Source organism: Beta vulgaris, chromosome 5 (assembly GCF_026745355.1).
Source record: "Beta vulgaris subsp. vulgaris cultivar EL10 chromosome 5, EL10.2, whole genome shotgun sequence".
NCBI classification, from domain to species: Eukaryota; Viridiplantae; Streptophyta; class Magnoliopsida; order Caryophyllales; family Amaranthaceae; genus Beta; species Beta vulgaris.
Window position 1 is genome coordinate 20,427,571 of NC_079206.1, and position 13,775 is coordinate 20,441,345.

Below are 13,775 nucleotides of genomic sequence, written 5' to 3' on the forward strand. Positions count from 1 at the left end.
GAGTCGAGCCTGGGCTCGGCTCGCTCGATAAGCACCCCTAATTGCAAGTACCTAATCGGGTCTAATTAGGGGTGTTAAAGAGCCACTATGAATCGCAAATTATTTGAGTTAGGCTCGTTAAAGTTATGTTTGATAGGAATCGATTCAAGTTCGAGATTGGCTCAGGATCCTAACGAGTTAAACTTGAGTTAGTTTAAGTTCAACTGGAAAGCTCTCGAATAAGCTCCATAGTTTTTTAATTACTAGAAATATTTCATCAATATTTAATATAAAAGGAAAAGTAATTAAAAACTGTGGTTATAATCAACAGTGTTATTAATCATAATGTTTTCAAAAATTGAGATGTTTTAAGTTTGAAAGATAGGTGTTATTATTAACAAAACATAATCAAATTACTCTAAAAAAAACAAAACATAATTAAATTTCATATGTAGATTGCTAGATTATTTTTTTTTTGAAAGAAAAGGGATTTCATTAATATTTCGCCAAACGGCACTTACAAGTCATTTCTGAAAAACATAAAATTCTAATAGAAATACATATCACCCTAGAAATGTAAACATCGCAGATTTGACTTAATTTTGCCTTAATAAAAATCTTCATCTGAAGCAATGCAATCTGTGAGTTCGCTCTGATTCGGCATACGATCTGCAGATGCGGAAATTTTGGGATGAACGTACTCCAATAGTCTTCCATAATTTTACAGAAGTTGTGAAACCCTAATTCTTCATGTTGAGTCTCGAACTTCAACAAATGAGAATAATTTCTCATACCTAAAAACAAAAGAACCATACTCACAACTCCCATAGGGGAGAAGGAGATTTCCAAAACAGAAACTAAAAACCCCATAAAAGGGTTTGAGAAAATCTCATAAAGAGATACTAATTTATTGAACAAAACAAGAAAATGAACTAAAAACTGAAAATAAAAGGGAAAAAGGGGCTTACCATGGATGAAAACATCCATGGCAGCCCCCTAATTGATGAAGAAGGGGTAAGGGAGGCTAGGGTTTTAGAGAGAGAAAAGAAGAGGGGAGGCTAGGGTTTTTACACTGACATAATATCTCAGACTAGTCCTATATGCACGTGATGCGGGCGAAAACAAACAACAGGTCAATTGCGTAATAATATATACGAAAAATTATTCATAAAGTTCATTGTATATTTTTCTTTTGTTTTTTGAAAGCCGTTAAATTAATGATGATGTAAATATTTTGTTAATTGAGGATATAAGGATAAAAGATGGTGAATTTGTTTTTTATTACTTAAAGATATAAAAGGAATTATCATTATTGGTGTCCCCCTCCTCTTCCCTTATATAACAGAGATTCTCATTGGTTTAAACCACATTAAACTTTTGTTAAAGGTTAGAGAATTCTTCAAAAAGCAACAAAGCAAAACTACCTACTACCCTTGAAACTTTTTTTGCTTAACCTTCATTTTCAATAACCTTTGTTTCTACCCTTAGTTTGTTGCACCATTTTTATTGTTTTCTTTTCCCCCAAAAAATTTACATTTTTGCATTTATCAAAAATAACTCCAGTTCGTTCATTTCAAATTTGCCATTAAATATGCAGAAAAGGGAAGATTTCAAAGAGAGAGGGGACAAAGAGGAGAGAGAAAAAGACTTTGGTAACATGAAGACAAATGGGGTTGAGCAGTGGGGACGAAACAAAGCACTAAGGAGGAAGTGTTTTACAACTAGGGAGTAAGGATGGCAATTGGGCGGGGCGGGATGGGTGCGGAGGATGATACCTCTACACTCGAACCCGCATAAAATCCCATCCCCGCCCTAGCATCCATTGCGAGGGAAAGTCCCAGACCCATTTTGTCTCCCACCAGGTACGTATTTAACTCATCCCTACCCCACCACCTACATGGGTACCCGCACCCGTTCATACCAACTTCATACCCGCACCACGATCGACATGGGTACCCAAATCCGTTTCGTACCTGCATCATACCCACATATCTATATTTTATAAGATAAAATTATTAATAATATAAGTATATAAATAGAATTTTAATAATAAATATGTGGGGCGGACATGGGGCGACTATATCATAAAATCGACACCCGTTCCAACACCCATTGCGGGTACGATTTTAATCTCCATCCCCGCCAAACCTACACGCATCCCCGTCCCACTTGGACGGGGATGGGGTGGGTCTCCTACTTGACCCGTCCCACTGCCATCCTAATAGGGAGTTCCACATAGGTGGTGTAGCATGGGGATGTGAGTTAAAAGCTTTATAAAAGAAATTGTTGACTTCATAAATGTTTACAGTTTGGCTTGCTTGGCCTCGTAAGAAACCAGTGTTTGGACATTGGGTTCTTATAGCTATTTGATGTTTGGGCCTTAATCTAACCTTGGACTTGCAAAGGTTGAAGTTAAAGTTCGAACTTTTCGAGCCTATCAAACTCGAGCCGAGTTGTACTTTTGGGGCTCGAGGTCTTGCCGAGCCTGATATTTCAAACTTGACGAGCTTCGAGCTCGATCCAAGCCCAATTAAATAGGTTTTCGAACCGAGCCTAGTTAGGTTCGGTTTCAGTTCGTTAACACCTCTAGACCCCTTAACTGACATGTAATAAAACCAAATCGACACAGACCGTAAGAGCCGACCCATAATCGCACAAACATAAAGGGTTTTGGTGGGCCCAATTGATGGGGGAAGAAACCGCCCCGACCTTAGTCTTGAACTGGAGCGGGAACCGCACACAACTCTCGGACTATAAACCGTACTCAACCCTGAATCAGCCCATTAAACTAGTTCTAAATATGCATTAAATCTCTTCATCCCCAGCCTAGTTAACAATAACTCTAGCATACATGTAAGTAGGGATGGCAATAGGACGGTCCACCTGGATCCAGACCTGTTTATTTTTTACAGACCTGGCCCGCCCTAGATCCGTTGCGTCTAGATTTTTCAGTTCCAGACTCAGATCCACTGAGTATAGTGGGTCCTAACTGGGTCCTAAATGGGTCCTTCTTACTTTAAAGTTTTCATCATATTTTTGAATATATGTATAAAAATGTTCGCCCTAATACATATAGGTTCTGCATCCATGGTTAAAGCATTATCTAAACAAAATTTTGAAAATTAATTCATAAAATTAATCTTAAAATGTTACAACTTACAAAGTTACAAGTCTCAGATGGAGTTACAACACTAACGAGTTCACAAAATCATAACTCATGAAACCTTAAAATTTAGGTAAAAAAAATTCTGATATGTAAATGAGTATGCAGGTCGAATTTGGGTCTAGCATGTGTGGGTTCGGACCCAGACCCGGTGTATGCTCTCCAGGACCCAGACCCGACTCGGACCCATTGGGTCTATAAATTTCTGGAGCCAAACTCTTATAAATGGATCGGGTCGTGTCATGACCCATTGTCATCTCTACATGTAAGGTATAAAAAATGATTCATTGTAAATAATAATAGTGCAGTTAAAGGATTTCTTGCAATATTGAACCAAAATCCCCAAGATAAGTAAATAAATTGTGTGATTTTTGTTTGGATGGGGGGAGGAGTTTTGATTATAATCCTAAAAAGCCTTAAATAGATAGGATAAAGTCTAGGTAATTAAGATTAAAGACTTAGATTAAAATTTTGAGCATACATTAATAACAACCCAAGAGCATAAAGAACATACAGTCTATTTGGTATGCAGTACTAAATGTTGGTAATGGTAAAGAAATTATATGTAATTTGCAAGAGAAATTTCTGCTCATTACCATGGTAATAGAATTTCATCTCCCAAACATTTCAGATATTTCAATTCTCACTCAGTACTACCTTTTCAAGTGGAAATGGAAGGAAATGAAATGTAAGAAGAAAAAAGATGTTTTGGGATGAAGTAACATTACCATGTATATTGACATGGGACTTCCCTTACAGATTAACACTAATGTGTTACCATTACTATCATATATGACTTCTTACAAAACAAGGTGTAAATAGAGTTGTGCCTGAATCCTTTGTTTATTCTTCTATTTTCTGCACTTGCCTTATGTAACGCCCCGAAAATTCATAACCTTAATTAAACACAATTTCTCATACTTAGCAGCGGAAATGGAACTTAAGTCTGTGGGATATGGCCCACTAATACAATGAAACCCTAAATAGTCCTTGATAATTATACATAAATACTTGACTCAAATAATAATAATTTCTCTAACTCAAGATACCGCACACTTTCCCTTGAACACGTTCCTTATTAACAGCGCACTTGCAATGGCTATGCTCATACCTAAAACATAAAACAAAACATCATGAGCCGAAGCTCAGTAACATACTACCCTAACAACGTAAATTCATTTCAATTCATTTTATTTGCAAACAGGGAGAAGAGAATATAGTAAAACATATTTCAAAATAATAGCAAAGTAAACAATTATAAATAGCATCTCGATATTTCATAAGTTCCCATTATCTTTTCATCTTTTAGCTTGGTAACTGGCGAGTATAGACATGTGATGACCCTCAAGGAGCCCAGCTCCCTTTTTGGGTACACCACCATGTGATGATCCTCAAGGAGCCCAGCTCCCTTTTTGGATACATCACCATGCGGTAATCCTCAAGGAGCCCCGCTCCCTTTTCGGATACACCGCTCGCACCAAAATAGCATGCGATACCCCTCAAGGAGCCCATCTCCCTTTTCGGGTGTACGGCGGGTGCGAAGGTACGTGCATGACCATAAAACATTATACTGCCAGAACCTCTTTCACTTTTATTTATCATGTTTCGTTCGTTTAGCATTCATCGGCATAAGCCGTAGATCTTTCATCAATCATACTTGAGCATCAATAACTCATAAGATCATGATTTACGAAAATCATTCAAAGGCAATTTAATCCCACAATCCATATAAGAATCACATTGCAAAATTATAAACATCATTTCATAAACACATTTCGAAGGGGATCGTGGGTGTTAGCAATAGATGTTACCTGGAGTCCTGCTTAATAACCTTGAAAGCCGGGGGAGGCTGTAATATCCTTTCCGTTTAATCTAATCAATTAAGGGATTAATAAAAAGACTTGTTAATATTTTATTCTAAATTTGAGTTTCTTGATCCGTTTCCATCATGTGTCCATTTTAGGAGGTGTGTAGGAGTTTTATATATTAACTTCTTTGGTGTTTGATTTAAAGTCGTAGGCTCCTTTTTCACTTAACAACTTATAAGCGTCGTCTAAGTCGTAATTCATTATTTGTGAGCATGAACGTCTTGTTATAACCATTTCGTATTTTATAAATTGAACATTAAGATCATATTATACTCTTGTTAACCTTTAGTTCGAAACTTCGTTCCACTAGTCATAGGGTCCCTTTAAACATATTCGTCATTTTATAAATTAAAACAGTGGTCGGTGATGTTACGAAGATTCATTATTTCAACTTTTATAATTAACTTTACTTACGTTACTATAATTATAGTATTATAATTTAACTTATCATATGTTTATACTACTAGGTATCTTATTCAATTTAATAAGTAATTATTAGCTTCAACAAGTTCTATAATAATTTAAGTTATCGTAGCCTAACTAATCATAAATTACTAATATTCATTTATTATTATTTTCAGATTACAAGAGTAAATTGATAATTACTAAGTGACGTTATTGTTAAGTTTTCTTGTCAATTCGTAATATTATATGTTTATTATCATAAATAGTTGTCGTAAATTTAATATATTAACTTAAGTAAGTCTAACAATTTCATATTACAAAATAAGGTGAATTATTGGTGATAATTATCTAAGTTAGTTTAGTTCTTGTTGCTTGATTAGAACAACTAATAAAGTAACCTAATTAATTAGCCCATTAAAGTTATTAGGTTGATGAATATTGTAGATTAGCTTTAATTGAAAACAAAAATCAGCTTGTTGGCCCAATCTAATATATTTGGGCTTAATTTATTTAAACCAAAACAAGCATCAAAACAAAGAGAGGTATGTTTATTCATACCTATGCTCAACTGAGCAAGACCGAAAACAGAGGAGGGGGGAAAAGGAGGCTGGCGACGTGGTGGAGCTCCGGCAGCAGGGTAGCGTTGGTAGTGGCTCGTCGGCGCGGAATCCAGCGGTGGGCTTAGCTTCGTCGGAACAGGGAGGGGAGTGAGGGAACAGGGAGAGAGAGAAGAAGAGTCGCGAGAGAGAGAGGAGATGGCGGTGCGGAGGTGCAGACAGAGGAAAGAGAAAACGACGGTTGCGTTGGTGGCGCAAGGAGGCGCGCTGGTTGCCGCAACTGACGCCGGAGGGTGGCGCTTCGGTGGTGCAGGTTGTGGTGGCCGAAAAAAAAGAAAACAGAGGAAAGAGAGAGTTGCGGAAAAACAGAAACTTTGGGGTGTTTTTGGTGGCTTTTTCCGGCGAATGTGGTGGTTTTCCGGCGAGGATTTAATTGGAGTTGTGAGTGAGTGATAATGGTGAAGCAGCCATGGGTATTTATAGCCACTATTGGGGGTTGAATTTTCTGAATTTGATGGGTGGATTTGATGAAGAAAACTGAAATTCGGGTGGGTTTGAATTGATAAATATTAGATTTTTAGGTGGGTTTGGATTGAATTGAAGTTTTTAATTGTAGAATTGATTGTTTGTGTATAAGAATCCGTAAGTGGAGTTAAAACTCCATTGTTGGGTATTTGGGTTGGTTTGTGAAGAAAATATGAAATTGGGTTGAAACATTGATGAAAGTATTCTGTTGTTGAGTTCCAAATCTTACCCAATTGGATTGATGAATTGAATGAGAGTAAAATGGGTTGTTGGGTAATTTGGGTTGAGAAATGAATTTTATTTGAAGATGAATTTGATTTTGTGCAAGAAACCCATTTTGGATTTAGAAATCCATGGGTGATTTTTTTTTTTTTTTTTTTTTTTTTTTTTTTGAAGAAGACAACCGACATGGAGCAAGGGAGAAGGAAACTTATTGTTTCCATTTTCATTTTTTTATTTTGTTTTTCCTTTATTTTATTTTCATTAATCTTTATTTCTTTTTACTTTTCTTTTCTTTTCCTTTTTACTAACAACACCAATTTGACTCAACTTGTAAGGTTCAAGTAATTGTTTTGCTTATTATTTTGTTTTCTTACTAATGTAATTATTTAATCTAACATGATTTATTATTATTTGTAACTCTTAACCATAATGTGTATATATATTTAATGAACTATTTATCCATTACTTAGCCATAAAATAAGGAATTTTCGATTATAACTTATTATTAAATGAAAATAATTAGCCACTAATTATTATATAATTTAAGGAAGTTTAAATTTTCGGGATATTACATCCTCTCCCCCTTAGAAAAAGTTTCGTCCTCGAAACTTAATAATGATAGTCAGTAATCATATTTTCATTTACTCATATATACATATATACAAGCACATAATTTCAAAGTCAAATATTCACATGCATATTATGAGTGACTTTGCAGAATCATCATCAAAGCAAAGAGGTGAGGGTATTTCGTTTTCATTTGATCTTCTACTTCCCAAATGGCTTCTGACGACTAATGGTTTGCCCATGGGACTTTTACCATAGGGATTACTTTATTCCTAAGTTGCTTTTCCTCGTCGATCGAGAACTTCAATCAGTCTTTATTCATATGTTAGGTCATTTCTAAGCTCTAGGGGTTTGTGTCGAATCACATGATTAGGATCTAGTATGTTTCTTCTCAGCATTGACACATGAAAGACATTGTGGACCCTATCCAAATCTCTCGACAGTGCTAAACGATAAGCTACTTCGTTGACTCGCTAAAAAATGTCATATTGGAAATCTCACAATTCATAATACAATTAATTCAGCAGATTGGATTTCAAAACCTTGCATAACACATTTATTTGGTCACAGAAAAATATACATTTGTACTAAGTTACTCATCTTTTTATTATGATCTAAAGCATGTACGTATTTACATACGGTTCTATCAGTATTTCTAAGGCATCAAACTTATATCTAAAAATTCAATTATTAACGACTTATCACTAATCAGAACTAGTATTATACCATTACTCAAGAATATCATTGAATTTGATGGCTTTGAGAATATCTTGGGATAGGGTTGTTAAGGTAAGCACTGCTTACAAGTAATTTGGTTGTACTTTCTTTCTTCCTCCAACATATGCACCAATAATTTTTATCCAATAAGGTCATTCATCATTCAAGTAAGAGTTTAGGTTCATGTACTATCTCCACTTAATACCCTTATCACAATTTTGTTCCTTATTCAAGTCTCTATATCTATTAGTCACATAATATCAAAACAAACGTTACAATTCTAAAGATAATGTCAAATTCCCAAAAATAAATCAATTTCCATGAATTTCAAAATCATTAACACAATTACTACTTGGTCCACCCAATTTCATAGAAATTTTTAGCCCATATTTATGAATCGAACTTGTCCTTAATTTATAATTCACCATCTGGCTTAACTATTCCTCGCACACATCTGTAGGTCCTTTATCTTTTCACCATCCATCATTCTATAGCATGAACTTTGTCAGACTTTTGAAATCATCAAAATTATAATAATATCATCTAGTAAAATATTCCTAAAACCTCGAGTTTTCTATTTCTTGTTCATATATCCTTAATTTCAGATGTCTTATCAAACCTGTATCATTATCACTGTCCCGAGGCTAAGCGTCTATTTCTTAACAATGTTGTAACATATTTCCAACCTAATTATACATTTACCTAATATGCGCAAGGTTCATTTCCCGCTCTATCAAACCCAAATAGCGTTTACTGTTTATCCCAACTTTAATTTTCTCTACATTCATCGCAACATGTCATCTTCCGTATGAACCTGAGCACTCAGAATTATCTATTACACATTCACAAACCTATCTGAATAACCGTACTAAGGTAATTATCATTGTCACAAAGTGTTATACCTAGTTCTCCAAATACAAGATGTCTTGTCCAAAATATTCAAAATATGATGACCTTAATAGTTAAGAACTCCTCAAAATTTCTTTCGACATCCAAATGCTTACTTCCTAGTTATACTCCAAGTAGTTATTATATCTCCAAATGGCACATCCTTATTCCTTCAAGCTAATAATTTGTCTAATTAATGCTCCACTTAAAAGTCATGTTCCTCAACAATTAAAAACCATAACACCTAACATTGGCTCGCGTCACATTATAACGTACTTCAACTTTTAAAACTCGAATCTTTATGATTGAAATAGGGTTACTTACTTCCTAATTCCTCAAGTAAAAATCCTAATTCCCCTTGAAAATTTGTTTTTCCTAATCAAGGGATACTCGCACGAATCTTCATAAAATAAAATCGATCCCAAGTTACAACTTCGATAATGTCCACAATACAGTTAACCTTAGATGTTTATATTTCCTTTAAACTTAACCTTTTTATCATCCAAAAGTTCATGTACCGCGATATCTCCAAGTATTCTTTATGTTATCTCGTTGACCCCTTTTTGTGTTTTACATTGATGTGAGATATACCTACTCATGCTTCAAAAGATTATTCACAAGTCATTAGTCTCTATTACTCGAATAACCATCAAGTTATCCTCGAGCTACTTCAGATATAATTTCCCTCAAAATTCATACCTCGGTGGAACCCTCATAAATTTTCTATTCAACATCACATATCATATAATCCATTATTAACTTGAATAGCGATCAATTTACCTCAAGTTTCTCAATGCCTAATTTCTCAAAGGGTCATACCTAGGCGCAAACCTCATAAATTAACCATTCATCATCTCGTTTCTTAGACTCAATTACCCAAATGGTCATGCATTAGCCTTGAGTTTCTCAATATCCAATTTCCCAAAGGATCATACCTAGGCGTAAACCTCATAACTTTTTCATTCGACATCTCATCTCTATCACCCAAATGATCATTTATTAACCTTGACTCTCTCAATGTCTAATTTCCCAAATGATCGTACCTAGGCGGTGCAAAGTCTATTACTCCGCACTTCCGGCTAGGTTTCGGCTCTGATACCACTCTGTAACGCCCCGAAAATTCATAACCTTAATTAAACACAATTTATCATACTTAGCAGCGGAAATGGAACTTAAGTCTGTGGGATATGGCCCACTAATACAATGAAACCCTAAATAGTCCTTGATAATTATACATAAATACTTGACTCAAATAATAATAATTTCTCTAACTCAAGATACCGCACACTTTCCCTTGAACACGTTCCTTATTAACAGCGCACTTGCAATGGCTATGCTCATACCTAAAACATAAAACAAAACATCATGAGCCGAAGCTCAGTAACATACTACCCTAACAACGTAAATTCATTTCAATTCATTTTATTTGCAAACAGGGAGAAGAGAATATAGTAAAACATATTTCAAAATAATAGCAAAGTAAACAATTATAAATAGCATCTCGATATTTCATAAGTTCCCATTATCTTTTCATCTTTTAGCTTGGTAACTGGCGAGTATAGACATGTGATGACCCTCAAGGAGCCCAGCTCCCTTTTTGGGTACACCACCATGTGATGATCCTCAAGGAGCCCAGCTCCCTTTTTGGATACATCACCATGCGGTAATCCTCAAGGAGCCCCGCTCCCTTTTCGGATACACCGCTCTCACCAAAATAGCATGCGATACCCCTCAAGGAGCCCAGCTCCCTTTTCGGGTGTACGGCGGGTGCGAAGGTACGTGCACGACCATAAAACATTATACTGCCAGAACCTCTTTCACTTTTATTTATCATGTTTCGTTCGTTTAGCATTCATCGGCATAAGCCGTAGATCTTTCATCAATCATACTTGAGCATCAATAACTCATAAGATCATGATTTACGAAAATCATTCAAAGGCAATTTAATCCCACAATCCATATAAGAATCACATTGCAAAATTATAAACATCATTTCATAAACACATTTCGAAGGGGATCGTGGGTGTTAGCAATAGATGTTACCTGGAGTCCTGCTTAATAACCTTGAAAGCCGGGGGAGGCTGTAATATCCTTTCCGTTTAATCTAATCAATTAAGGGATTAATAAAAAGACTTGTTAATATTTTATTCTAAATTTGAGTTTCTTGATCCGTTTCCATCATGTGTCCATTTTAGGAGGTGTGTAGGAGTTTTATATATTAACTTCTTTGTGGTTGATTTAAAGTCGTAGGCTCCTTTTTCACTTAACAACTTATAAGCGTCGTCTAAGTCGTAATTCATTATTTGTGAGCATGAACGTCTTGTTATAACCATTTCGTATTTTATAAATTGAACATTAAGATCATATTATACTCTTGTTAACCTTTAGTTCGAAACTTCGTTCCACTAGTCATAGGGTCCCTTTAAACATATTCGTCATTTTATAAATTAAAACAGTGGTCGTTGGTGATGTTACGAAGATTCATTATTTCAACTTTTATAATTAACTTTACTTACGTTACTATAATTAATAGTATTATAATTTAACTTATCATATGTTTATACTACTAGGTATCTTATTCAATTTAATAAGTAATTATTAGCTTCAACAAGTTCTATAATAATTTAAGTTATCGTAGCCTAACTAATCATAAATTACTAATATTCATTTATTATTATTTTCAGATTACAAGAGTAAATTGATAATTACTAAGTGACGTTATTGTTAAGTTTTCTTGTCAATTCGTAATATTATATGTTTATTATCATAAATAGTTGTCGTAAATTTAATATATTAACTTAAGTAAGTCTAACAATTTCATATTACAAAATAAGGTGAATTATTGGTGATAATTATCTAAGTTAGTTTAGTTCTTGTTGCTTGATTAGAACAACTAATAAAGTAACCTAATTAATTAGCCCATTAAAGTTATTAGGTTGATGAATATTGTAGATTAGCTTTAATTGAAAACAAAAATCAGCTTGTTGGCCCAATCTAATATATTTGGGCTTAATTTATTTAAACCAAAACAAGCATCAAAACAAAGAGAGGTATGTTTATTCATACCTATGCTCAACTGAGCAAGACCGAAAACAGAGGAGGGGGGAAAAGGAGGTTGGCGACATGGTGGAGCTCCGGCAGCAGGGTAGCGTTGGTAGTGGCTCGTCGGCGCGGAATCCAGCGGTGGGCTTAGCTTCGTCGGAACAGGGAGGGGAGTGAGGGAACACGAGAGAGAGAGAAGAAGAGTCGCGAGAGAGAGAGGAGATGGCGGTGCGGAGGTGCAGGCGAGAGGAAAGAGAAAACGACGGTGTGGTTGGTGGCGCAAGGAGGCGCGCTGGTTGCCGCAACTGACGCCGGAGGGTGGCGCTTCGGTGGTGCAGGTTGTGGTGGCCGAAAAAAAAGAAAACAGAGGAAAGAGAGAGTTGCGGAAAAACAGAAACTTTGGGGCGTTTTTGGTGGCTTTTTCCGGCGAATGTGGTGGTTTTCCGGCGAGGATTTAATTGGAGTTGTGAGTGAGTGATAATGGTGAAGCAACCATGGGTATTTATAGCCACTATTGGGGGTTGAATTTTCTGAATTTGATGGGTGGATTTGATGAAGAAAACTGAAATTCGGGTGGGTTTGAATTGATAAATATTAGATTTTTAGGTGGGTTTGGATTGAATTGAAGTTTTTAATTGTAGAATTGATTGTTTGTGAAAACTCCATTGTTGGGTATTTGGGTTAGTTTGTGAAGAAAATATGAAATTGGGTTGAAACATTGATGAAAGTATTCTGTTGTTGAGTTCCAAATCTTACCCAATTGGATTGATGAATTGAATGAGAGTAAAATGGTTGTTGGGTAATTTGGGTTGAGAAATGAATTTTATTTGAAGATGAATTTGATTTTGTGCAAGAAACCCATTTTGGATTTAGAAATCCATGGGTTTTTTTTTTTTTTTTTTTTTTTTTTTTTTTTTTTGAAGAAGACAACCGACATGGAGCAAGGGAGAAGGAAACTTACTGTTTCCATTTTCATTTTTTTATTTTGTTTTTCCTTTATTTTATTTTCATTAATCTTTATTTCTTTTTACTTTTCTTTTCTTTTCCTTTTTACTAACAACACCAATTTGACTCAACTTGTAAGGTTCAAGTAATTGTTTTGCTTATTATTTTGTTTTCTTACTAATGTAATTATTTAATCTAACATGATTTGTTATTATTTGTAACTCTTAACCATAATGTGTATATATATTTAACGAACTATTTATCCATTACTTAGCCATAAAATAACGAATTTTCGATTATAACTTATTATTAAATGAAAATAATTAGCCACTAATTATTATTATATAATTTAAGGAAGTTTAAATTTTCGGGATATTACACCTTATCAGGTCACATAGGCTATAGATTTCAACATTACTTTATCCATATGGACTAATTATGCTCTTCCTATTAAATACTTTTTGAAGAAGAAAAAAACCCAAAAGATTAGGGACATTTTCGCTCAAGATTCAACAAATACAGATCAATAGAAAGGAGAGGCTTAATGACTAGCATAAACCTCAATTAAAAAATAACCTAAGCTTTTCATTTATAAATAGACATATAGGACAATGTTTAAAGTCACATAGAAGAGGAATCGATCCATAGCAAGTTATTAAATCCCCGCATCAAGAACATAGATGGATTTAACAGTTCTAAGCCCAAAATTACAAATGAATGTTCCCGCACCAAGCATGATTTCCACTAAGACATTGTACTATCATGATGAAACCAGGTATTACCTAGGTTATGGGGGAGGATGAGGAATGAAGAATGAAGGATGAAGATCGAAGGTTGAGAGGAAAATTAGGGAAAGAGAAAGTTGTGGGAAGAATAACAATTATAAAATGATGCAGG